This window comes from Lepisosteus oculatus, chromosome 5 (genome assembly GCF_040954835.1).
Source record: "Lepisosteus oculatus isolate fLepOcu1 chromosome 5, fLepOcu1.hap2, whole genome shotgun sequence".
Lineage (NCBI taxonomy): Eukaryota > Metazoa > Chordata > Actinopteri > Semionotiformes > Lepisosteidae > Lepisosteus > Lepisosteus oculatus.
Genome location: NC_090700.1, coordinates 9,000,849 through 9,027,770, shown reverse-complemented (window position 1 = coordinate 9,027,770; position 26,922 = coordinate 9,000,849). Strand labels below are relative to the sequence as shown.

The window sequence follows — 26,922 nt, the reverse complement described above, 5'->3', positions numbered from 1 at the left end:
ACAGATGAAAAATAGCAGAGATCCATTAGAAGGGAAAAATGTTTTGTGTGATTAAAAAAAAATAAAAGAAGCTGGATTAATCCACAAGACTGGAAACATAAATCTACAAAACCAGAACTTGTGTAGAGGCCCCATTCACAAGGCATTATTCATTTGCTTTTAACAGCCAATTTATGTGATTGATGAACAATCAAGCTGTGGGTCTGAAATACTTTTTGCATTTCCATAAGCACATGCCGAATGAAATATTCAATACTCACCTTTGCTCCTCATATTCTTTGTGTTAACACATCTAGTAACCTCCACAATTCGCTAAACAATAGGAGGAGAGAGGGAAAAAGACATCAATTTGCATGCATTGTGCGCCTTCACACATATTTCAGTTCTTTTTATTATCAGACAGTCCCCTTGCTGGAAAACCTGAAAATCTGATTGCGACAACTGAGCAATCGCTCTTACCCAGAAGTCCATTTGACTTTTCTTCTAAATCAGATGAGAAAAGCCAGTGTTGAAATTATGCATTCAAAATTAGATTTTATATAGTAGGTGAGAAGCTGATTCAAAAAATGACACACAGAGGACTGTCATTTTCCAAGTCATGAATATCTTGCCGGACTCTTTTTTTTCACAGCCAATCCCCCAAGATTGAATGGCATTTGGCATTGTCTTCAACAAGTGCTGGACAAAGTTTGGACTGTTAAAGTTTATCTGACCTCAAACAGTTTTACAGAGACAAGCTTGGTCTTTCTCTTTGTCTCCAGTGTAACAGTGATTGTCTTTCATTATCCAGCCAAATAAACATACGACTTGCAGTTGTTCATTTAGAAGAGAACAGTAGTTGTTTATTGATGTTTTGTTCTCATGAATTGTACAAAAAAAATTCAAATCCTTCAAAAACTTGCACAATTGTCCTGATTATATTAAATAAGTGACAAAATACACAACAACCTCTATATGCTGCAATACATAAATTACAGGTTTGTCTACTTTAGCTTTGGGTAACCTGTGCTATTATTTAATTTTACATACTGTTAGTAATAAAGGAATTTACAATTTAGCCTTCCTTTTTGTCAATAAACAAAAATCAATAAACAAATTAATAAGTAAATCTTGCTATTCACTCCTACATGAATATTGCTATCTGACAAATTAGGCTTATTTATGTCAGATAAATCAGGTTAATTGTAATTGCTAGACAGCACACTCCCAGCATAATAAATGTTTATGAGAGCATAATGCCTTATATTGAACAACTGCTGTACTCAGGAGTAGGAGAAGTTTAAATGGAGAATATAGGATCACCATCTAAATAAACAAAAGTACTGTATACCAATAAACAATTTATATTGCAAAGGAACAAGTAATAGGTTTATTCCATGCTGAAAAAAAGAAGAAAGAGAACACAACGTTTCGGCCGTGGAGCCTTCTTCAGGTGACTAGGTGTGTAACCTGAAGAAGGCTCCACGGCCACGGCCGAACGTTGTGTTCTCTTTCTTCTTTTTTTCAGCATGGAATAAACCTATTACTTGTTCCTTTGCAGCCTACGCATGCTGACGCAGCTACCCACCTGAACAACAATTTATATTGTTGCTCTAACCCCCACCAAAAATGTGGACTCGAAATGGATTGATTCATACAGTAATGATTAATACATAAATGTTAATTTTTACTGCAGTATTTCACACATTCTGAATTATTGATTGCTTTCCTAGAGGATACAATTTTATAATTATTATAATTATTCTTAAAATATTCAGAATAATATGTCAGAAATTGTACTCCGCCATGTGCTAGCATAAAAACAACATTCCAAATGTCTTTTATTATTTATTTTCTAGTGTTCAAGAATTCTTAACTGAAGTCCATTGTACAACTAATTAATGCATAGAACTGCTATCCGCACGGAACAATTCAGGAAATTTTAGTCATGGAGAATCCATTTGTATTTTCCTTTGAAAATAACAGTTTACTGTTTTTAGATATATTTCAGTGCAACCAGACATTAAATGTTAATATGGAGTAAGTCTATCATTCTGTTGTTAATTAATTTACCAATAGTGTTATCTTTTACTGGTTTTATTAGACATAAACTGGATAATTAACCTTGTTGCGAAAGGATTCTGTTAATAGCTAAAAGGGCTAGAAATGAATATTTTCACATTTTGGAACATTGAAGTCATATTGTCTGATCTTCTGAATACATTTACAGTAAGATCTCAGCATCTTACTGTAAATGTATTCATTAACATATGCATGAATATACAGTACATATACTGTATATGTCCATCCTATCATTGTTGAGCAAAAACAAAAAGCACAATTTACTGGAATTTAATAGGTTATTTTGAAAGAGAATAGCTTGAAACAACAGAATGTAAAAGCTATATTCCTGTAGGTGGATTTGTAATATATTCAATCTACACACAGACAAAATGTTTTAGTTTAGTTCTATTTTTTGGCTTTGAATTAAACACCTGCTGTCAGTACTTTGGAGTGATAACTTAACATTCAATATTCTCCTAGTCAGAGCAGGATTGTTTCAGATTTATACTAGGAACTCCAGGGATATGCATTCAATTACCATACTGACATACATTTTCATGTCTCACTGCTCTAAATCAAAAGAACTGCTAACATTTCCCAAATTCAAACTCGTGGTGTCAATCCAAATCTAGCATATTAATTCCACAGACTGAATAATTCGGAAATATTATTAGTAATATTAGTAAAATTACAATTTTACTTTCCTTTCCAAAATACACCTAAAAAGCAAGACATTTAAAAGTCAGGGTTAGGATGACAACAATGATTAAATAGAGGAATGGTATTTTGAAATAAAACAATTAATCCTCTTTCTTTAAGCACTGTTGCATCTGATATGTTTTGATGGTGTGCTTATAAAGATGTGAAAAGGGTCATTTTTAAAATAGCTTCAAAAATGTTTCATAGGTTACTTCTTATTTTACAAAAAAGAGTCTACAATCTATGGTTTTGACAAAATTATATTGTAGGTGTACAGTAGGTCCATCCAACCCATTCCCTCAAGTGGCAAATATATTCATACAACGCATATTAAAAACGATAATAACTACTTGGCATTGCAGTTCACTAGGTTTCAGTCCTGTAGAATGAGACATTTCTTGAAGCACATGCAGCAGGCCTTTAAAACAGTTTTATGCCATTTGCATGTACATGGAAAAAAATTAATTAAGTACTTCTTATGAGATTGGCAGGACCGCCAGCCTTTTTACTGCTACCTCATGGTAGTGCATGAAGTGACTGTAAAATCCTAGGTGCACCAAATCAGCATAAAGAAATAAGAATAGTAAGATGTAATTCATTAATTCCTTTTCATCCTCAAGGATTCCATTCAACCACCCTTAAAGTGCAACACTCATCTAGGTGACATGTGGAAGGAGTTATTTACCAGCCCAGGAAATCGTCTAGAACACTTGCTTCACTGATTGTATTATGCAGGAATTTCATGGAGATTGTAATTTAGGCAGGACACCAGGGATAACATCTCTATGTATTTGAAAATTGCCATGGGATTAGACTCAGTAGGATGAGAAAGGATTTCCTACAATACAAAGCCCTCAGTCTCCATACATACTCTATCGCTGGTTCTGGTCAGGAGGGAAGATTGCCAACTATTTTCCACCACCACCACTTAGAGCAGCAACACAGTTTTCCTTCATACAGTAGGTCTCCTATCCAGTACTGACAGTACAGGCCCAGCCTTGCTTAGTTTCTATGATATGACAAAATCACAGTGCAAGCTGCAAGGTGGTAATGCTGTTATCTGAAACTCTTGTTGAGGAAAAAAAATCAGTGATTGTGTATGCTGGCAGTCATTATAGTTTGATATGTTAATTTTCTAATGAACTAGAAGACAATTAACATCACAATGTCTGCCATTTGGCTCATAGAAACGTCTGTCTGGGAGTCTCATGGTTTTTTAGTCTCCACTACCTGCACTATGGGGCTGAGGTTACTGATGAGTGATGAACTTTTGCAAACTCCGTATGAGTTCTGTTGCACCATAGTAACATATGCATATGAATTGTAAAAGTAAAATAATAGTTTGTTGAAAAGGTCTGGAAAAATGCTAGTTATGTGTATTAGCATCTCAATGCCCCATTATTATTCATACACAGTATGCTGCCATACCAATTAAAAGCCCAGTAATGCACTCTGAAGGAGACATTCAGCACTCTTAAGGACGAAGCAGATGAAATGTTCCATCAGCATTGTTATTATGTGCTTTTCTGGATGTACGGAATGTGCAATGTTTTTCCAATGTCATCATACTGTACACTCTTCTTGGGATTTTCAACTGCCTGCATTATATTATCAAAAAGCACATTTTCTTGTTGAAAATTTAATTTGATTAAAAAGTCACCACTAGAACCTTGGCTTCTCTATTCAAGTACAGTGAATGATATTTTAAACAGTAAGAGTTCGTGCTTGTTGTTAGAATTTCAGATAACTTTTGAATGCAAACCCCAGATTAATTAAATTTATTTGACACATTGGAATATGTACAGTATGTATGATAAAGAACAAACGGATTTAGTTTCAGTGCTAAGCATACCATAACACGGAGAGGCAGTGGAAAAGCATGTTAATCCCGAAATTGTGCTTTGCCACCAGTAGAAATTAGCTCTTGAATGTGAAAACAATTTTTGTTTAAAAGAGAAAGGCAACAAAAAAGAAAATCAATCTCCATAATTATGGATGTAGTATGTTCCTCTGTCAGTAAAGGCTCTTTAATGTGAAAATATATTTTCCAAAAGGGTTTTCATTCACAACTATGAAAGATTTGTGAGTCGATATACTGTAGTGTGATAAGGGTTTGTGACAGATCGGTACTAAGGTGGAATTGAATTGTACTGCAGGTCAGACAGAGTACAGTAATTTTTGTATTTAAAAATAATTTAAAATTGATATCCAGAACCTACAGTATGTTTAGCAAAAGGAACAATGAATATCAGAAATGGAGAGCCTGGGATGTGTCTATATACAGTATCTAATAGATTACAGTAAATAATCCAGTTACAGGTAAATATTTTTTCAGCATTCCACATCCTAGTCCTTTTTTGCTATTCTTCCCTTCTCTCAATCGACAGAGGGCAATTGTCATAACGTACTTCACCTTCCCTGCTGTGAATATTGACCCTTGTGCTATAAATGAATGAATTAATTCCTGCTCTAATTAAAGACAGTTTAACATGGCTCACTGCAACATCACCTCAGATCAGCTTAATTTGCTACTTGAGTCTTTCCCCATTCCAGTACTGACCCCGAAGCAGCCCAGGTGCTCATGTATGCCCTTCTATCTATGGGCCAAGATTGACAGCAAAACAATGCTAATGGCTAAACAGCCACTCCTTTCTTAATCAAATTCTTTTAAGAAAAATTGACAATTTCCTGAAGCCTACAGGGTGTTAGAAATGTCAATAAAATAGTCTTGCACAGTGGTTTTGTGTTAAAATGGTAATTTTAACCACAAAGAGCAGTTGATTAAGGCAAAAATATTTTTGAAACCCTTTCTTGAAGTATTTTTTTATTATTGATGACTAAAAGCTCAGAATGACATGTTGTGTTGATTGCATCTGGCTGCTGTTAGTATTTGAAAATATAAAAATGCAGGCAATCAGCGATAAAGTACTGTATTTATAAACACTTTTTCAGAATACAAACTTTTGTTCAATCTTTGAACTTTATTTTTTTAAGTACTTTACCTACATTTGTTTTGCATAAGATATATATGAATTAAAATTGAGATAAAACAGTCTCTGAAACAGTCAACTGAAATTCTGGCACACTTACATTTTGATTTCATACAGTATGTATTTTGTATTGGAAATGTAAGGATAGTAAACTTTCTGAAACCTACTTACTAAAACTATAAGAAAGTTCAATTGCAAAGGAAATTATCTTGAATAAGGAACTATAAAATAGCACTACAGAGCACATTTTAATTATAACGTACTAATCTACAATAATCATGAGTTGTTTCCATTTTATAACCTTAGAATTATTTCATGCATATTGAACCATGTGAACAAAGCTAGTCATTTGTATTCACACATTTATTTTATATAATGTTTTATAATGAAAACCTGAAGCTGTCAGGTGTTACTCAGTGGTGCGTCATTATAAATAGAAGATTAGCCGTTACTGCTTGTAATGTAACACAGCTTTCAAAATGCAATCCTCTCCCTTGTGCAAATGTTTCATTTAAATTTTAATTCAATGGGAAAATTGTATGACTTCTTGTTACTTTTTTATTTTTTTAAAGGTGTTGGAACAGTGCACAATTTCAACATCTGAAAATGAAAAGTATTACAGCCGAGAAAGATAATTTGCTCACAGTAGACCTTGTTAATTTCTGAATGCTATCTCAACTTTTCTTTAATTTAAATATTTATTGTGATACACTGTAGGGAAGATGTTTGCAATGATTGCCAATATAATCTCAAGCATCTTGTTAGGGACCTGACTTTTGTTATTATTTTTAAATATATTCCCTGTTGTTGATTGTATTATTGAGTACTTTCTGAATCTGTCTGTCCTTTTCCATTAATTTATTTAATCTGATTTAGTGTTTCTTTTAGGCTACCGAAATGAAATACAGCGACAATGGAAAGGCACAGTATCTCACAAGATTTTCATGGAGTTTTATACAAAGTCCAATCAAACAAACTAACAGAATAATTTCTTATAGCTGGAAACTACGGAATACTCTGTAAAAATTTGTGCGTTTTTATATAGGAATTATACTGAATAGGACCTATAAAATAGAATTCTATGGTGTATTAATTAAAACATACAAATATACAGTATATTAATGTCGGAAAATAATTGTTATGACAGGTGATATAAAAATGTATCAGTCAGTTCCTGGCCTTATAGGTTTCTTACCACACTGAATGGCAGACAGAAGCACACTTTTTACCACATTATTTCCCCCTCATTTCCAAACTTCTGTAAAACAAACTGTGGTGAATGGGAGTTTGACTCCCATTGCCTTGCAAGATAAACTCTCCATTTACCCATTTAACTTTTAACATTTAACTTTAGTTTTTCTTTAAATTATATTGAAGGTTAGTGGGATTGTTTTAAGCCTGCTAGACTACTGGACCGGATTAACTTCAGGGGGTACAGTACTAGGGCTCCGAAAATAATGGCCACATAGTGGTAAAAATAACAATAACAATTTGTCCTTATCATTATCTCAGTGCTGGTAAACTTTCATTTAGTTACAATGTAAAATGGGGGAGAGATTCAATAATTTATTTAAAATGTACATTAAAATCTACAACTGCATTCCATCCTGGGTGTATCTAGGTTCTGACTCCCCGTGACCCAGAATTGGATAAAGAAGTTTGCAAGTGGATGGATGGATTCAACCCCTAAAAATACATTTTCATAAAAGGCGAAGAGGATAATAATGTGGGTTCTGTATGGGCAGATCAATTTTGACAATAGTTTAAGAAATATCTTTTCTTTGGAAAACAACATTCTAAATACACTGTATATTGATGTTTTGTGGTCTTTCACTGGTTTACTTTTAAAAGCCCAATAATTCCTAAAAAAAATGAGCTGGTACATTTTCATTGACTGTGTAAATTGTCTCTCCTGCATTGTTTTTAACAACTCATTTGCTGTACTGGGATCAAGAAAAGTTGTATTTCTCTGCAAAAGTTCTCTGCCTAATAGGATGTTTGAAACAGATGCAAAAGATTAGCATTTCAATTAGCTTAAGATTTTTAATGTCCTGGAACTCACTGATGAAATAGTTCACTTATCTGAAAAACGATGCCAGAAACTAATCTCACAGTATTTTAGCTTCTTTACATGTTTCTATTCTTTAATATATACTGTACAGTATTTATTCGCTGCCCCTCTACCTGCTGCTACAACAAACTTGTTTTCAGGATTAAGATATGTCAGTCTGTTAGAATATAAAATATTCTACAAAAAAAAACATTTTAAAGGGCACTTGAGAATTTGAAGAAGAACCCCAAGTGATTTTGCTGCAGCCTGATCGATTGTCCCTGTGCTTAACCTTTTATCTCAAATGGTAACCTGGGTGTTTCTATGGTTAACTAAAGGTTTAGATCATTACTCTTAAGTTCTTAAGGACTTTACTGGTATATAAGGAAATTACACTCTACATTTAATTATGCCATTTGTTCCGCATAATTAGACAATGGATATTGACCCAAAGCAAAAATGCTTAAGGATGGATGAGATTTCATTCCTTGGGTGTATCATATATATTTTAACATTATGATTATAGTAGTAATAAGTGCAACTCCCACCGAATAGTGTGTTGTGACCATTATGTAGCGGTATGTCCACTGCACAGTAGATCTGTTGGAGAAACAAGATGTTACTTCACTAATTGCCTTGAAAGGGAAATTGAGGTGACCAGATTGCACAAACATTGGACCTTTAATGATCAGATTGTCAGGACCCCCAGTTTAATGTATCATCCAGAAGATGCAAAAGAGAAGCTCCGACATTACCGTGCCCTGATCACCACATTAAAGCATTGGTTTGGAAATTATGGAGAAAAGAGTGCCACCTACTGGTTAACTAATTAGACTTGTCCTACAGATCTGCCATCCCAACACTGACCAGGTTCAGGTTTGCTGATTGGTCAGCTACCAGAAACCATACAGGAAATAAGTATCTGTTCTGGGTGGTTGTTTTACAATAAATCACATCAAAAGTTAACCAAAACATTCCTTTTTTATCTTTTTGATGAGATTCAGATTTATTAGGTGGGTTAGTTTGTTTAGAGCTAAAAGCCATCCATCACATATAAAAATGCCTTGTTACAGTGCCTTACAGTGAAATACAGTAACAGTAAGTCATTTATACTGTTTATATAAAAATTAATTTAGTATAGTTCTCTTTTACATTACTGTATGCTCATTTTCTCTTAATGTAATCAACAGTTTTTCCATAAGAACTTAATAAATTGTAACTTTGAATGCAATATGAAGTGTTTGTATTTATAAAACATTTTCTACAATATATAGGTATTATAGATAAATATATTTTGTTCTTTATTATATAATTATTCTAAATTTAGAAACAAAATTGGACAAGATAAACCTTTTTTTCATAAGTTGAGGAAATACACTGTAGCAGATTTTATACTTTAAATAAGTATAAGATTCTCAGTTTTAGATGCTAAAAATTGTATTTTTAGTCCATTAAAACATGAATTGGACCACCACAAAAGTTTTTCTTCTTTTTCTTCACTGCAACTCATAATCTCTTCATTCCAAAAGTTATCTAGTATTCGGATATTTGATTTCTTAGAACATTCCACATATGAATGTTCTTTATACAGTATGATGACAAGGACTGATGACTTTTAGAGAAAGGCCTTTTGTACAATGATGATTGAAATCTTTTTCTTTACTTCCTGAGATAAAAGAAATACTGTGTCTTCTCGTGCACCTTCTTACCATTTATTTGTTAATACTTGGCTTTAGAAGACATGGCCATTCAAGAGGTCTAATGTGTTTCTAAATCTAAACCCCCGTAATGAATCCCTAAGCTTATCTCCTCTCCCCAACTCTTGATTATATGGATTAAGGAGTATACCCAGACTGAATTGAATGAAGTCAATCAATACTGCACTTAAGATTGCAAATGGTTGCAATAAATGGGAGAAACAATAAAGCCTTGAACAATTGACATTTCAGGCACCTGCTTTAGAAAAGCCCATATTTAACAGTTATATGGAAGAAATGCTTTTGTTACTACTTTCATTTTTAACTCTGATGCTCAGAATAAAAACCCAGAAAGGAAAGCCTGAGAAAGCAATTTAAAGCAAAGCAGATGTAAGAATGAATACAGTACCCGAAGTCTTTTTTTTTTTTAAGTTTAACAAACAAAATCAAAGAAAAAATATTAAATGACTGAGCCTTGTTAACTTTTCTTTTTAGAGAACATTCATTTTCGTGTTAGCTATCCAAACAATATAATAACGTGTAATGTCACGGAACTGAGGTTGTAACAGTAGTGCAAAGAGAACAGTGTTGAAAATATTTCATGGTCTGCCCAGAGCTTAACCCAATAAGAACAGAATAACTTTGGGGTGAGCTGGAATTACAAATACAGAGACCAGGTTTGGTCTGGGTACCAGAAACTTCACAGCATACTGTACTGTATATGGGACAGCATATACAGCTCTTATCAAAAGGTGGTAGAAGGAATTTCTATTCATGTATTGCAAGCAGTTGTATTACTTGTCTGTTGAACTCCTACATTTAGTAAAATAATGTCAGTATCTTAAAGTGTTGATCTTTATTATTGATGAAAATTGTAAAAGTGAGTCATACCTTAAGGTATTAAATGAGGCTTTGTGGTTCAACAACAGAGAGCAGCCAAGGAAAAGTTCAGAAGTTCAAGGACTAATCAGGCCTTTGAGGTGGAATAACCAACAGTAAGATGGATTAAAGGAAGGTCTTTCAGGAACAGAGACGAATTGCAAAAATGGCAAGGAAAACTTTTTCTTAAAGTTGTCCATCTAAAATTAATATTGTTATTCACCCACAAGTCAGTGTTTTGCAATGTGCTAAAATATATGTAGCAAATGAGAGTGCAACATTAGTTTCCATGAGCCTCTGAGGCAAATATGCAAATTATCACGGAGAAGCATGTTGCTTGTGTAGGCAGACTCCTGACAAGGCTCATCTGCCAAAATAAATACCATCACATAATGCTGAGATTTGTGGAAAGTGGTCAACTATATTTCTGAAATAAAACATGTTAAAAAAATTGGAAATAATGTAATACCATTCAGTCCGTCTTTGTAGTTTGGTAGATAAGTGAATCTAAAATTTTGTCCTCCTGTTCCGTGAGTAGCCATGACCTTTTGCTTCAATTATCTGTCTGCAATGTGAACTGCTATTTCCTATTTTCTGTCCTAAATGAATTCCCTTGTAGCATCCAGCTGTGACCCCTTGTCCTTGTTTTGTTACAAATTCTGAAATAGTTAACTTTGTTTGACCCTGTCTGTATGCCTTAGGATTTAACTGTATATACTTGGACCAAATCTTATTTTCTCTCACTTTTGTTCTGATTAGGTTTATCTCCTTTCATCTGACCATGTATTTCTCAGGCTATAATATCTTTTTTTGTGAAATTGCAATAATACCTGACCACAATATCCTAAGCGATTTCTCAATAATGCATTGCTATTATTCCCATCTTTCTTTGATTCCCATATTTTGTCTCATATTTTTCGCCATATATCCAAGCATTCATTTTGCTTTTTCATAGCTTTGTCATGTTTTTTTTGATTGATCATTAATAGATTTCAGTAACTCAGAATTACCCATACAATATGCTGTATATAGTTAATATTCTCACTTCTTGTGTTAATTAATTATCAACCTTATGAATTATCAGTTATCAGCTCCTTTATTTTTGGAAACATACACTGTATTACATTATGTGTCAGTACAACGGCTACACTAAAAACTTGTGCCAATCAGCTTGCCCCTGTTTCACTATACAGATATTCTCAATCTATCCCTTAAGCAGGCAAAGGTACTGGACTGTGTTAACATGGCTATTATAATACTTGTACCTAAGAAATCCAGTGTGACCTACCTCAAAGACTACAGGTCAGTAGACTTGACATCTGTTATTATGAATCTTTTGAAGGGACTTATAGCCAATTTCCTATCTAAAGTGCACTTGGACCCATGCCAGTGTACATAACAAATAGGTCAATGGACAACCCCCTCTCTCTGGGGCTTTATGATGTATTTCAACATCTAGAAACACACAGCACCTACTGTATGTGTGGATCCTCTTTATTGATTATAGTTCTACTTTTAACACTTTTAGCTTATTCAGAAGCTAGCAGAGATGGGTATTAATCAGACTTTGTGTTATTGGGTACTGGATTTCCATTTTGACAGAAATCAGTTAAAGGAGCTACAGTAACTTCCATCTCTAAGCCTCAGTAAAGGTGCTCCTCGGGGTTGTGTCTTATCACCTCTCCTTTATTCACTGTACGCAAATGACTATATTTCACATTCGGATTTAGTCAAAATATTCAAGTTCACTGATGATAGCATGCTGAGTCCTTACTCATGAATGAAGTACTGTAACTGAATTAGTTGAATGGTGTAGTCTAAAGAAACTGTAACTCAAAGTCAGAAAAACAAAAGTACTTGTGCAAGGCATGGGAGCACTCTCACCACTATACATCAATGGTCAGGTTGTAGAGGTGGTGGAAAATTAACGTTTCTGGACACCACCATCTCCAGCACTAAAATGGGAGGTCAACGCTTCCATTATGGTCAAGAAAGATCACCGAAGGCAGTTCTTTCTCAGATAGTTTATGAAGTCTGGAGTGTCACAGGGGGCAGTGACCTGCTTTGACAGATCTGTTAATGAGAGTGCTTTGACCACTGTGTGGTATGGCAACACTTCCCAGGACAAGAAACAGTTAGATAGAGAAGTGTGGAGTAGTGTTTGTCTCCAGCATTGTAGGACGCCTCCTTCCCTCTGTGGAATCACTCAGCTCACTCAGATTGAAACGCAATGCTAACCATTGCCTCCCTGTCCATCATCTTTTTACTTTCCTCCTCTCTGGTAAGCAACTTAGACCTATTCAGATATGGACTCCTAAGTTCCCTAACAGTATTTATCTGGAGGCTGTGAGATCCCAGAACTCAGTTCTTTGATTTTGAATTCTTTACGTTGCTCACCATTTTTGTATCTGTTCCCCCTGTTATTTATCTAATTATTGGTATGTGTAGATGTGTTGGCTGGATGCTGATTATTAGTGACTCTAAGCTGTATATTTGTATTGTTTGGTTTTTATTTGTTGGAGCTTACCAAGCCAAATTCCATACAGCTAGTTATTATGGCATTAAAGTCCTGAATAATCTTATTAGTTGGCACCTTACAGACCTTTCAGTGACCTCTGGGTCAGGCAGGTCAGCTGTTGTTATAGTCTTTTTCTGAACCAGCCCCTCATATCACTTACCTTTCTGATCTCATTATACAGTAAGTGGTGTGTAGAGCACATCAATTATTACCTCCATTCCATAAATGCCACATAATCTTAAATCCACTACATCTTTCAGTCTCTTATTAAATCTTCATATTTGCACTTGCTTCCTTGGGTTTGCACATGGCACTAGAAGACTTCCTGTGGCGACCACCATAGGTTTCATAGGTTTTGAAACCATGAATTTCAACCAACATTCTTCCCTTAGGTTTATAAGCTCATAATTGTCTGATTGAGTCTCCAGCCTATTTTTATGAAATTTGTTGCAACATATACTGTACCACAACAAAGGGACCTAACCCAGCTCTGGTCAGGAACCTGCCCAGTTGCCCAGGAAAGGTATGTAAAGATTTAAAAGGTTAACATAATTTTTTTTGATGAAGTATGTTAATTGCTAAAACTGAAGTACTAAAGGATTGTATTGTTAAACATGCACTTAGGCTTTTACTGTCTATGAATGTGTCCCTAGCTATGAAAGTTGAGGTGAAGGGATTTGTTTGTGAATGTTATTAAAAAAAAACTTAAAAGTGATTCTCCAAACAAAGCATCAAGAGTGGTTTTGTTCCAGAGATGTTTCCTTGCTAGTGGCATTGCTGTAGGCAATGCAGTAAACATCCATTTTTAACACTGGAGGTCTTCAGGGAGTTGTGTTTCCTTTTTAAAATGCATAGTTTATTGCACACGTTAGGAATGTTTTTTTTTTCTCTTATTTATAATAGGTGGTATGATTATTTTTAAAGTTAAATGTTAGGGACTGACAATTATTTTGCATACAGAAAAATGCTATGCTTTGTAATGGGCTTTTGCGTTTGAAGAGTTCTAACCATTTGTAGTTCCAGTGCTTTGCAAAGAGAGGCATCAGAGCTCTTTGCGTGTTTTTTTTTCATAAGCCTGTATCACTAAGTGCGAGTTGCCACAGGCTAACAACATTGTGGCATCTCATCACTGAACATAGAAAGGATCATTTTTATTATACCTCCTATTTTCAGAATCAAAATGTCATGTCATTGTCAACAAATGAGCATCATATTTCAGTAGTTTCAGTGCAACACCAGTGTAATTGTCATTTCTAAACTGTAGGCTTACTGATATATGTACTGTATAATGTTGTTATATCATACATACAGTATACTGTATGTATATATCTACTGAAGGTAAATAAGGACAGTGTTGTCTTGCGCATTACTAGTAGCCTTCACACCCACAGATGTTGTTTATGTTTAGATATGAATTTACTCCCTAAGTGAGAGTTCAAGTGGTAGTAAATCTGACAGCACGTTCTGATTTGCAAATGATTCTTAGACGTTGGTGTGAAAAGAGAAAGAGCACATTAATGTTACCCAGATCTGGTATGTGTTGTCTTTTTATGGTGCTAGTAGTTTTATCCTTTTAAGAATTTTAAAGCTCGTCATTATCATTGCTTTCAAATTTTATAATGCTTTTCAATAAATCTGAGACAAAAGTATGAGCACTACAAAGGAAACAGAATTGCTGCGAATATTGAAGATTGTTATCATGAAATCCCAAAGCAACTAATAGCCATTATCTTTTAAAAGATAAAGTATGCAAAAAATATAAAGTATGGTTTTCTTTCAGGTAGCTTAAATATATGTGCAAGATTGAGCTTGATTAAAGATACAGTTACTTTATAATTTGCAATAGGGAGCATGCAAGCAGATGTGTCAGCAGATTATCCTATGAAACAGCAGCCGAGTTTGCAGTACAGGACATACAATAAAAATAAGGAAAACATTTGTACCTTATGAGGTTTCTGCTCGTCTTAATCGGCACAATTATTAAAAAAGAGATCCAGTGCTGAAAACCCCAGAAGCCTGGGTCTCTGAAGTGCAACAACTGTGTAGCATAGGTATTGTTACAAATGGTGGGATACAAAATCAGAGAAATAAGGAATTGACTGAGCAGATGAATCAGAAATCAAATAAATAATCAGACCCCCAACTTGTAAGGATTTTGCCAAGAATATACCTGAGCAGTTGGCATGATTAGAGGCAAATGAGTTCTTTGTTCTCTGGCACAGATTTTGTGAGGAGGGTAATAATTCAGGCACAATGGGATAAAACAAATATTTATTAACAATGACAGTGATCCACACTAAACTAAAAACAACATAAACATACAAAATAACATACAAGAGTCCCAGAGGCCTATGTCTAGACCACTCAGAAAAACCAAAGACTACTACCAAGTATTCAAACTCATAATGCCTGCGAAGGCCATAATAAGATAAAGGTGCCTTCTAAACTAAACAGAATACAACCAGTGGTTAAATTTCTCTTCCTGTAAACCCAGATGCCACCAAATGAATGGGAGCCTATCTCACTATTCTAAAAACCCACCCATTAACCAGAAGAGGAAATCAGAGTTATCTTAAAACCATAGAACACAAAGCTATCTTAACAAGGTTCAAATACTTAGCTCCAGTCTTCCTGAGTGATGTGGAACAAGGAGCTCTCACCTCTGATATCTTTCATGTGGTCTGGTCACCCTTGTTCTCCTCACTGTCTCGTCCTTCATCTTCTTATATGGTGTCTTTCTGGACTGTTGATGACAATCATTTACCCAGAACTTTCAGTATTTAACTAAGGGAAACCAAGGTAAACATTATGATTGTTTTGATGTCTGAATCTGAACCACCTACTTCTTAGCAAACATCCCCTTCGCTTTGAAGCTGGAAATGTTTACACTGCAAGGTGTTAGACATTTTATCTAGATTCTTAGAGACACTTCAGTAGTTACCTACAGGTGTAGCAATATCTACAGTACATTGGTTTCAGAATTCACAAAAGCTGTATTATATATTTTTAATGATGATAATTTATGCAGGCATTGCATTTAGCAATTGAATGTATCCTGCTTACTATGATTAACATTTTATAATGTTGAATTCAATTAAGTACTTGAAAATTAGAGGTGCATTAAAGTACCTTAACTAAAAAAACAAAATTTCTGCCCATCTCATCACCCCACCCTGACCTGACCTACATGCATTATCACCCACATACACACACAGACACTTTAATTAATTTGTATTTTATATTTAATTGATCCTGACTTCAATGACACTTAAAGACTAAGTGTTCCTGCAATTTAAATGTATAATTATCAATTTCATAAGCTGCATGAAATTAATTTAGAAGTGCACTCTTAATCTGTTCAATTTACAATCAATTTAAATCCTCAAGGAAATTCAATTCCATCGCCCCAAAATGTAAGGGTTTTGGTCACTCCTTATCACAGCACATTCAACACTGAAAGTGACATGTAATGAATTTTTAACACCATGTAAGTGGCTGCTTGGGACGTGATGATGTGGATCTAGACATGATAATAGCTTTATCTTTGCCTTAATTCTTTTGATCAGGCTCACTGTGACAAGGCGAGGCTGTTGCAGATTTAACGTGTTAATTTCACAATATTTTGTTTACTTTTCATCCCTGCCTCTTTTTTTTTGCACATAGTCCATTCAAAGGGTAACAATGGGATTCGTGATGGTAAACACAGGTTTGCATGTAGCATCCAATGTTAAGACCCCAGTGACAATGTGCAGTAAGCGCATACAGTAAGTGTTATACTTTGATGTCTGTGACACTGCAAGGGTTTGAAAGGTATTAATTAGAAAAGCATTTCATGCACACACTGGATTACATACATTAATATTATGTTCATGCTAAATGTAATGAATGGAAAGAGAATTTTAAATTTATATGTGAAAGGGGAGCTGTTGATATGCAATCTCAAAACACATTCGAACAAAGGAACAGTGTTGTGTAATTTATTTCACATATAAATCTGCTTTAAGCCTATCAATACCCAAAAGTACTACAGTTTTAAAGTAACTGTATTTTCTACAAAATCCTAAGTAACTTAGAAATAGAATAAGTAGAATCACAGATGTGGCATTTCTTATTTATATAGAATTAAACATTAATGTAGAACATTACGAATTCTACAGTGCCCTGGTAAAATCAAATCATCAGCAAAGTCATATTACATAAGAATATTAGAGAATGGATAAAAAATTTGGTGAGTCCCCAATTTCCCCCCTTTGTATGACTTGCACAATAAATACTATTCTGAAACATGATCAATTGCTCTTTCAGATCCATGTGAAATACAGTATTTAATGAGGAAGCCATATTATATTCCCAGCAACATCTCAACATCTCATCATCCCTGTCTTATATATATATACAGTATATGTGACAAGTGCTCGTTTTATTCTGCTGGGGTGTTTTGTACTTAAGATGAACTAGTCTGGTAATTCATTTTGCAAATTCATTTTTCCTTTCATTTTTGACTAAAATGTACATGTAATTTATTTATGAAAAATATTCTTCACTCTTCCTCATCCTAAACCTTGCGGATGCCACTGTCAACAGGAAATGGAAAGTTGACTGAGTTGAGTGTGGCTCTAATTGTCATTTTTGCAAGGACCAGGCAGTGATTTGCCAGCCTGGCACTGAGTGATGAGACATTTTTGTTGAGTTATGGGTACTGTAACAAAATCTGTCATACAATTATTGGCAGCAGAACATATATAACCTTCAGCTATGGACATAATTATGTTTTTAAACAATGTCATGGCATGACAGGTGCTGGTTAAATGAAATTCAGATGAATCATAGCACCAGGGTATCTGTGGTGGCACAGATCATTCTGACAGCCATGTACACTTTTCGACAAGAATTTATATGTAATAGGCAGTTTCAGCCCACACACTGAGCTTTATTATTGGAAAGCCCTAGTCTCAACCATGTATTTGGCTATTAGTGGTCTCAGAGGACCTGCCAGTATTTCCAGGCCTTCACTTAAGGGAAAGAATGGGACTTTTCACATTTGCAAAAGAAAACACGCATATTACTTCTTACATGTAACAGATACAACAGAGCTACACATTTAAAAGGAGTTAGTTGGTAATGCCAAAAAAAATATCACAGCAAGTCACACTTAAATTGACTAAGTGCAATTAGAGATTTCACTTGCATAACTATTTGTTTGATTGGCAAAGGCTACTACACAAGTTCTCATTGTAGTTCAGGTCTGACACAAATTACCCCTTGCGAAGAGATTCTAACTCTTTCATTTCTACTGAATGCATTATAGAACTTCAGACCTTTTCTGTTAATTCATGACATCTTTTATTTAGCAGTATGTGGCAGGTGTGAACTGAAGATTGTGCTTTTAAGGCTCATGGGAATTTGGACTGAAAGATTTGCTCTCGAAAGTGGGCATTTGGCTTCACTCAAGTCACTGAGTGTACATAATCGTACACACTACCTTTAAGCCCAAAGAGACTAAATCAGAAATACCTGTAATAATCTATCTTAACAAAGAAATATATATCACGTGTCATGTTGTCATAACGTTGTCATCTGTTCGCTTTTTACCAAAATCTATATCGAATTTGTGCTATAGATTTTATGTATTCCTCTCCAAGTACCCACTGCAGTGTGTCTTCATGTGCTCCAGTATTGTGAGATCATGAGTGTAGGATCATTATTTTATGGAATATATAAGTGAAACAACATAACCTTTTTACTACATGTGAAGAACTGTCTATTACATGATTCTTTTATTGCCAATATCCATGATGATGATGATGATTTTATTCTTTCACATAAAGTCATTACAAAGGGCTGTATGGTGGATATAAAAGGCAAACCGTCTGTTTACCAGGAGGTCCACGTGCTCAGTGCCACATACTGTACATTTCTGGGACTGTTAATGTAACTACTGCAGTACCTAATAACAGTCCGATAATATAGAAAACCAATATTAGCTACATTCTCCTGTCTTAATTTAGCATTCATAAGCAAGACAATCTGAAGAAGCACTGCACCTATGAATTAGATTTAGATCAAGTCTAGAAATCATTATAACAGGAAAATGATCATTTCCCTTCCCAAGTAAAAAAAAACACTTACAGTGTGTAGCTTTCCACTTTCAAAATTGTCACTCATTTGAATTGCTCTTTGATTACATTGTGTGACAGGACTCACAGTGTGGTAAGGTAAGATTGTGGCTTTGCTCAGTTCACAACTGTTGGTGTGGCTTAGGGCTGGGAAAGTCCTTGCAAGACATTGACTAAATCCTGGCAGGGTAAAACTAAGAAGGGTAAAACTAACCTGTCTCACAACGGTCTAATACCAGCTCACATTCCCTATTAGTGGGTGAACAATCCAACGCTTGGTGAATTCTGCTTCGCAATGATAGGAAGAGCCGACATCGAAGAATCAAAAAGCAACGTCGCTTTGAACGCAGTCATCTGGCAGTTGCGCTGTGCACCCTTCATTTACCACTGAAAGTAATTTTGCATCCCCACCCCAAGTGTAGTTAAGCATGCTACACAGCCTGCAACATAATGGATTGGATGCTTCACATAGAACTTTATATATACTTCAGATAAGAATGTCAACAGCTTTAAATTCAAAGTCAAGATATGATAAATCATGCATGAGAGGGCTTTCACTGGATTTGGAAGTATATTCTAATCAGGTCAGTCGCAGCATTAAGACAAAAGGACAGATGCATATGTATGAATATATGTTTCTACATGGTACAAAACAGCAAAGGAAAGCAGAAAACATTAATCCAAAAAGCTTCTTGGAGACAACAGGAGCCACCATAAAAACTGGATTCTATATTTGGCTTTCAGTGGCCTTGGTGGAATATGTGTCTCTGCCATGACCCACGAATTTAATGAACACACTGTCAATTATTTTAAAACAGACAATGGGGAGATTTAGAGAAGAACAGTCTAAAATCTGGTAATGGAAGGACAGTAGGCATTTTAACATTTATTTGGTACAATAGCATTAACATGCATCTCCTGGCCTAGTTGACTGAATCTAGGGGAAAGGTACTGTACAGGCCAATACTGTACATTTTAAACTAGCTTGGAGGCAGAAGTTGCTTAAGCAGAGGAGGTTTTCTTTCAGTCTGCCTTTCAGGGCCCCATGTGTAGCCCGGTCGATAAGAATTTTGTCCATCCTGCCACAGTGAAGGACTTGTACCTTCCCACAAACACACACACAGGGGGTTTCTCTGCCTGGGAAGCCATTCCAGGTCCTTGGAAGCTCTCCAGCTTATTTAACTGCTGGCTGACATCCCAAGCACAGGTAATACTGTACACTGTGATTATCGCAGCAGACAAACAAAGGCTGACCTTATTTACATTTAAAATAACTAGATAAATAATCCTGTTTAGGTAAAGAAATAATGTGGGTTTAATGTTGACATTATAAAAAATCCACACTTTTAGTGTTGCTTTTTGCTTTCATTTTACATATCTTTATTAAAAGGTTTTATTCATGGTGTTGTCTTTTTATGTATTTCAAAAATTGTGTACATTAAGTTTCTTGGTCTCTCTTAAACAAGCACATGGTCGTTCTCCCACATCAGAAATCAATTAGGCGGCTTGCTTTTTTACTAAAGGTTTGCTATTTTACGTTAAATGAAATTCCACAGCTTGTTGCCATAATATACTGTATACTCTCATTCTAATGATATAAAACTTTACATTTTTTATTACAAAAGGCTGCATGAATTACACGATATTCTAGCAAAACATCCTACCCCTTATTCTTTTCCTTTTGAGTCCTTCTCTTGTATAGTCTTTTGATTTACTCTTGACATTTCAGAACAGAAGTTGCATTATTATGCTAAATATTTCCTTTTCATTTCATTCACCAACCAAGATACCCCATATCAAATATAATGCATTTCAAAATGCATATATCAAGTTGTATATCATGTCATTGTTACCAGTGTAAATTGTTTTGGCTGAGGCTGGAATGAAATCACATTTCTGTCGGCCGACAGATGGAGAGATCTGTAATGAAGTGGCTTTCTCTGTCAGGAAATGAAAGAAATCCAATGAACATGAAATTGGGGTTATGGTGTGCATACAGCATAGTGCAGTTGTGGGGTATTGAAACTAAGGAAAGGAAAAATTTGAAAATGATGAAGAGCAGATACAAAAAGGTAGCAAGCCTGAGGAGGTGAAAGAGCATCTAGCAGGCTGGGTTTAGTTTGTATGGCTCTCAGAACAGTATCAATATACAGTAGTATGGATGAAACTACAGTATATTTCCTTAAGAAGAGGTTGTACTTGCATGTTTTTAAACAATGAAAGACATACATTGGGCCCAGTGTTAACATTCACTGATAAAAATAAGAACATATTATTTTTGTGACAAATATCTGCAGAACCAGAGCTGCAATCCCTTGGGTTTTCAGTTGTGAATTTAACTTTTTTTGTGCATGTTCTGGCAGTGAATAGGTAGTTGTCAAGGAAAATTAAATATGAAGTGGAATATTAGTGCCTTTACTTGAAACATGCCTTATTTGGCACTTGCTTATCTAAATGTTAGTACAGTATACTCTTATATGTATAGTGATTTACATTAATCCAAAGTCTTTAGAGAACATAATGGAAAATGGCATGACTATAGCTGCACTAATACACAACATGCAATATCTATAATATCTGCTTTTCTTTGAACACCACTAGATGTCACACTTCATATTTGTGTAGGATGAAAAAAATCATTTAAAAATGACAGACGCATTGTATGAAGACTGCAGGAATTAAAAGCTTTCAAATCTTCAAACACAGAATACAGTATTAGATGCAAATTAGTGCTGTCTTAAGTGGTTTAGATAATTAATCTTTCACAGAGGCTAACAGCTGGGTTTTTGCAATGATATACGATTCTACCAGCACCAATGGGATTTTGACAGTGTTGGTCACATACTGTAGTTTTCATATCTGCATTTTTATTATTTTTGCTAACCCAAGTTTATATTTTGAAAAGAGCATGGGATGTATCATGTTGATACTTTTAGGTTTAAGTGGTGTCTATAAATATTAGTACGTTGGTATTCCTTTGGGCTCAGATATGCACAGTTTAGTCAAAAACAAACCAGGCTTCACTACAGTTACAGAAGCCCTTTAACATTTTATTTATGCAATGCAACACATGTATAATTTACTTTGTGCAACTTTTGAACATGAGCATTTGAGAGCCTCCCTCTTGTGTCACAGTTCTTTACTACTCTCAGCCACATCAGGATAGAGCTTTTAAGCTTTTTCAGCTTTAGAAATTACTTAAAGTGAAGGCTAGAATTTTTGAATGTTCTTATTTTAAACATATTTTCAAACCTCATTACCATCATTTCTGGTAATGCACTTTCTTAAAAATGATGTGTTTGTCACTTCCTCCTTTGATAAAGAGGAAGCCATAAATATGGGTCTGCTAATGGATTGCAGTTACTAGGTGGTACAATAGCTTTACACAGCATCTCTGTAGCAAAAACCCCAAAGAATTTGCCAAAGTGTAAACTTTTCTAATGATTATCTTTGGCTTGGATTCAGTGGACAATGTGATGCAGTCTTGCTCACAAGGAACATGTCATACCTTGAAGGGATTCATTTTTGTAAAGTTAATTGGAACTTTTAAAATGCACTTCAGTATATTATTATAATAAATGGTGAGTGGGCATACAGTGTGATAGCAGTGTTCCATGTTCACATCTTTTAAAAATGGGTTATTGTGGCATGCCAAATTCACCTGTGTAGAAGAGGTCTGACAGTATTTTGCACCAAACGACACTTACAGCAAGCAGTCAGTTCATAAAAAATAGACAAATATAATACAGACCTTGCAATATTATATGTAACCTATTGTCCACACTCTGGAATCGTAATGTCACTCTTTGTCTGAAGAAAACATTCAGGGATATAATGAAGCTATAACATGCCTTACTGACTTTTAATTTTGTTATGTGCTTTTGGAATAAGCGTACCATACCTAGCCACTAGCATACTGTATCTATGTCAAGAAAATTTTAATATTATCACTTTGGATTTAACAGGGAGCTGAGGAACATAAAAAATAGCAATGGCCCAGAGACACTGATCACTTCAATAAACCTAAACAGGTACCAAGTATAATTCTTCAGTAACTATTGGGCTCTTGATAAAAAAACAGGTGAAGGAAATTATACTGTATATGTAAATCATAATACAAAAACCAAGATGGTTGGCTGTCTCTTTCCCACCATAATGCTTTGTTTTTTTTCCTGATTGCTGTATTTCAGAAGTGTTTCTTTTCCTCCTGTTTCCCATTTATTACCCCATGGTGTGATTGTTCACATGATTGACCATTCCTACTGTTGTGGCTGAACAGAGCTCTTGGCTGCAACTGCATTTGAGTAGTGTTATAAAATGTCTAATCATACTTTATGATTTTTAGACAGAGGAACTCTATGTTTCCTTTATGCAAGGACAATAAAGGACTCAACCAGATGGGAATGGAAAATTGAATTATGCAATTTAACATAATTATTCTACATGGCAGAATCAATATTTTAATGTTTAGATTTTTTCTTTTGTCTTTAGTCTGAAAAGATTCCATAACTGTTTGTTTTTCTTGTTTAAATGTTTTCTATTCAGTCTTCGTACTTGCCATAGTGAAAAAAGGAAAACATGCTCTGTCTAGTGACAGGCGCTGAGGTTTTTTAATAGAAAAATCTGTAACTTTTTATCTCTTTCATGTTTCAGCTCCTGAATTAAGCCTAATGTGTCTATTGTTATGCACTTTGAGAGATCAGGACTCTATCTTGACGGGATGCTAGAGCACAGCATGTTAAAACTTTATTAAACTGTGGTACCCATTCGTAGCACCTGGTGGTTTGGATTCATTGGTGTAAATTATTCGACGATGAATTTGGTATTCAGATTGGTGACTTCAATCCACAACTCTCTGTTATATGATAGAGATCCCAGTAAAATAAAAAAGTTATTTTTTTACACAAATTCTAAAGAAAGATGACAAAGAAAATAGAATCAAAACTGAATCCTGGTTGAGTCCAGTCTACCAGTCGCTTACAGTCCCAAAATGTTGCATAAGGAATGAGTAGCCTAAGAGATATAGGTACTACAGCTATAATTGAAACTCCATCCCTGTAATCCATGACCTGCTGCTCTAACAATGCTAGTGTCAGCTTGTTACAGAGGGAAAAATAAAATAAAAATAGAGTTCCAGAGTGATTTGACAGCTAAATTTTCCCTCCTTCGGGATAGAGACCTTTTGTGAGGCTGTTAGCCTGCATAAAATGCCATATCACATTCCCCAAGATTCCCTCTAAAACCTGGTAATAAATGAATCATAGCTTGTGGTTTGATAGAATGTATTTATTCGTTAAGTGGGGATGTAATTTTGCTGTGTTGGACTGGCAGCATGCTCTCCTAAGGTGGAGGCTGACAGTTTGTATCAGTGTATCAGGCTCACTGAAACATAAAAGAGGAGGAAAGCTAAGGATGTAAAGCTCAGGGTTTCAATGTATTTTATTAAATGGGTTACCTAATGGTCAGTGGCCCATTAAATATACTAAGAGCAGAGATACCAGCTGTTACGAATGGTATACTGCACCTCCTTTTGTCAACTGAGTTTAGCAGATTTATTTTTTTGTGATACTGGGCTGTTATATAAAATGATTTGCTATTTATAAATTGTGTCTTTCTTCTGTACCATCTAGCTATGAATAGAAAATATTACTGTTGAAAATATGTACAAATTATTTGTTTGTTTCTAGCCTTTACCTAGAGAGAGATGAGAGATGACGATATTGATTTCTAAAGGGGAATGAAATTTATATTAATCAATACTTTATATATTGTAAAGAACTTTAAGAGAATACTTCTATCCCATCAAGATGTTGTCTGGATTACATAAAGGTATAAAAGGTACTTTAATCCAGGTAGTTACATTATTCTTGTATCAACCAGCCGGTCAATCAATTTTCGAGAGTAAATGACCTATAATCACTTTACTGCTCTTCTTTTATATCGCCTGCAGTGAACTAAGGTAAATTAAAACATTCTGCACAGATCTTAATATCAAAATGTAAAACAATATTTCATACCATAACAAATTTGTCCAAACTGCCTGCAATAACTATTTACTGTGTGAGGCAAACATACTGTACCACTAAATAATAACCAACAAAAACATACAGTACTTACCAAGGAAATTATTCATGTCTATGTCCAGTCCAAGACTGTTTGTCTGGGAAATGAACAGCACGGAGAACTTACCTGTTTCATGAAGGTCATAATATAACTGACAAAGTCAGGTGGCAGTAGGCTACTAGCAATATCCAGCCATGAAATTGGTGTGTGCAGTATTTCATGCTAATAAATGTGACCACTCACCCTCAAAAGCCATCTAAAATCAGTAAGGTTGCAGCTGCACAAACAAGAGAGGAAAAAAAAGCATTTGAAGAGAAACATAATCCTTGGACAGTTGAACAAAGCATTCTGTCGCTATTCCACAGCTGCTCTGTTAAATAAAAAAAGAAACTTTGCCAATCAAAGAGTTCATTGTTTGGGGAGGCACAAACGATAGCTAAAAGCAATGTAAAGAAAAAAATATTTTTGACTCCCACTTGCTCATTATTTTTACTCTGAACAGCAAACAATTAGTTGAACTATTGTGGCAAATTGCATATGTTCTGAGATGCAATGGTCTTAGACACGTTCAGCTAAATAATGTTATGTTCCAATTATTCCTGCTGTGCTGTGATTTTTAGAAAGTTGTTAAACTGGACACTAAACTGGACACTGGACCTGCTAAAGTAAGGAACTCTAATATATTACAGGCATGGGAGATGGGAGATGAATATAATTCAATTTATTTTAAAAATTACCTCTGTCTTTACTTTTACTACTACTGCTACTACTGATGATGATGATTAACTTTATCTTACATAATGTCCTTAATGCCAAAGTTCTTTTCTAGATTGTATAGTAACTTTATCTATTTTGGTGAATTAAACTGTTCCTTTGTTTTAACTGGTATAATGACTCCTACTTACAACTTTACAGTGTTGGATCAATATAGTAATCATACTGAATCTAAATTCAAAATTGCTGAACACATCATAATACCTTTCACTTTTGAACTTAAAATGGTTTGCTAATACATTTTTGACAGAAATCAATAGGTTGAAAAACACATTCCTATGGCTCATCCCCGAAGCATATACAGTGCAGGGGTACTGTAATATTTTAATTTGCTTGCCTAGTACTCACATCAATCAATAAATGAATTGATATAAGATTGCAGAAGATAAATGGGCTGGAGACGCTCAAGTGGCAGACCCAGATGCTTGACAAAACCTAAGAGGAAAGGTCATGTCTCCTTGTTTACTTCTTTGTTTCATCTTCAGAGACAAGAGACTAAAGCAGCTGTATCCTAGCACTGGTGTTAGCTAACAAGGCAAGACTGAAAACAGCAGGGGTGAAGTCCATAATGTGCCCTAGATCAAGGATTTCTGTGTAATTTCCTGTTCCCTTTAATGACAGACAAAGAGAAGGGAGAAAGGGCCCTTGCAGTATGAAATCAATAGCTTGCAGTACTTACACTTATTTGATTGATTTTAAGTATTCTCCAGAGTTGGGAAAGGGCTCTGTTGAGGTTTTCTTTGCAGCAGACATAGCAACATCAGCTGTAAAGGTCACGGTGTAAGCAAGAGCTCTTTCCCCTCTCACAGAAGGCCCAGGCTGTCAGATATTTTCTAGCAATCCATACTTGCTTTGTGAGCAGAAGGGAAAGAATCAGGCAGAGGCATCTATCAGGCTTTGAAGCACAACAGTTTTAAATTAGAAGAAGTTTTGCGCCATCAGTCAAGGAATCGCTGCTGTCATAATACAAAATCATTCATTAGCTTTGCCTCCCCTCCCTGGGACATCTCCCAACACCACTGACAACTTCTTTGTTCTGAAGTCCAGTGTATTAAAAAATACATTTCACCGAACGATGGGCCTTTTAACCTCT

General features: G+C 35.0%; 1 protein-coding gene and 1 long non-coding RNA gene across 2 annotated transcripts in view; one reads left to right on the top strand and one right to left on the bottom strand.

Moving 5' to 3' along the window:
* Positions 1–26,922, top strand: part of tenm4 (teneurin transmembrane protein 4) — a 427,071-nt gene that overhangs the window by 48,400 nt on the left and 351,749 nt on the right. The gene's annotated exons all lie outside the window — the stretch shown is intronic.
* LOC138239159 (uncharacterized) lies at positions 273–25,174 on the bottom strand. The gene is made up of 3 exons (XR_011189589.1): positions 25,110–25,174; positions 15,537–15,619; positions 273–312 (listed from the first exon to the last, which is right to left on the bottom strand). It is a non-coding gene; the product is annotated as an uncharacterized lncRNA (long non-coding RNA).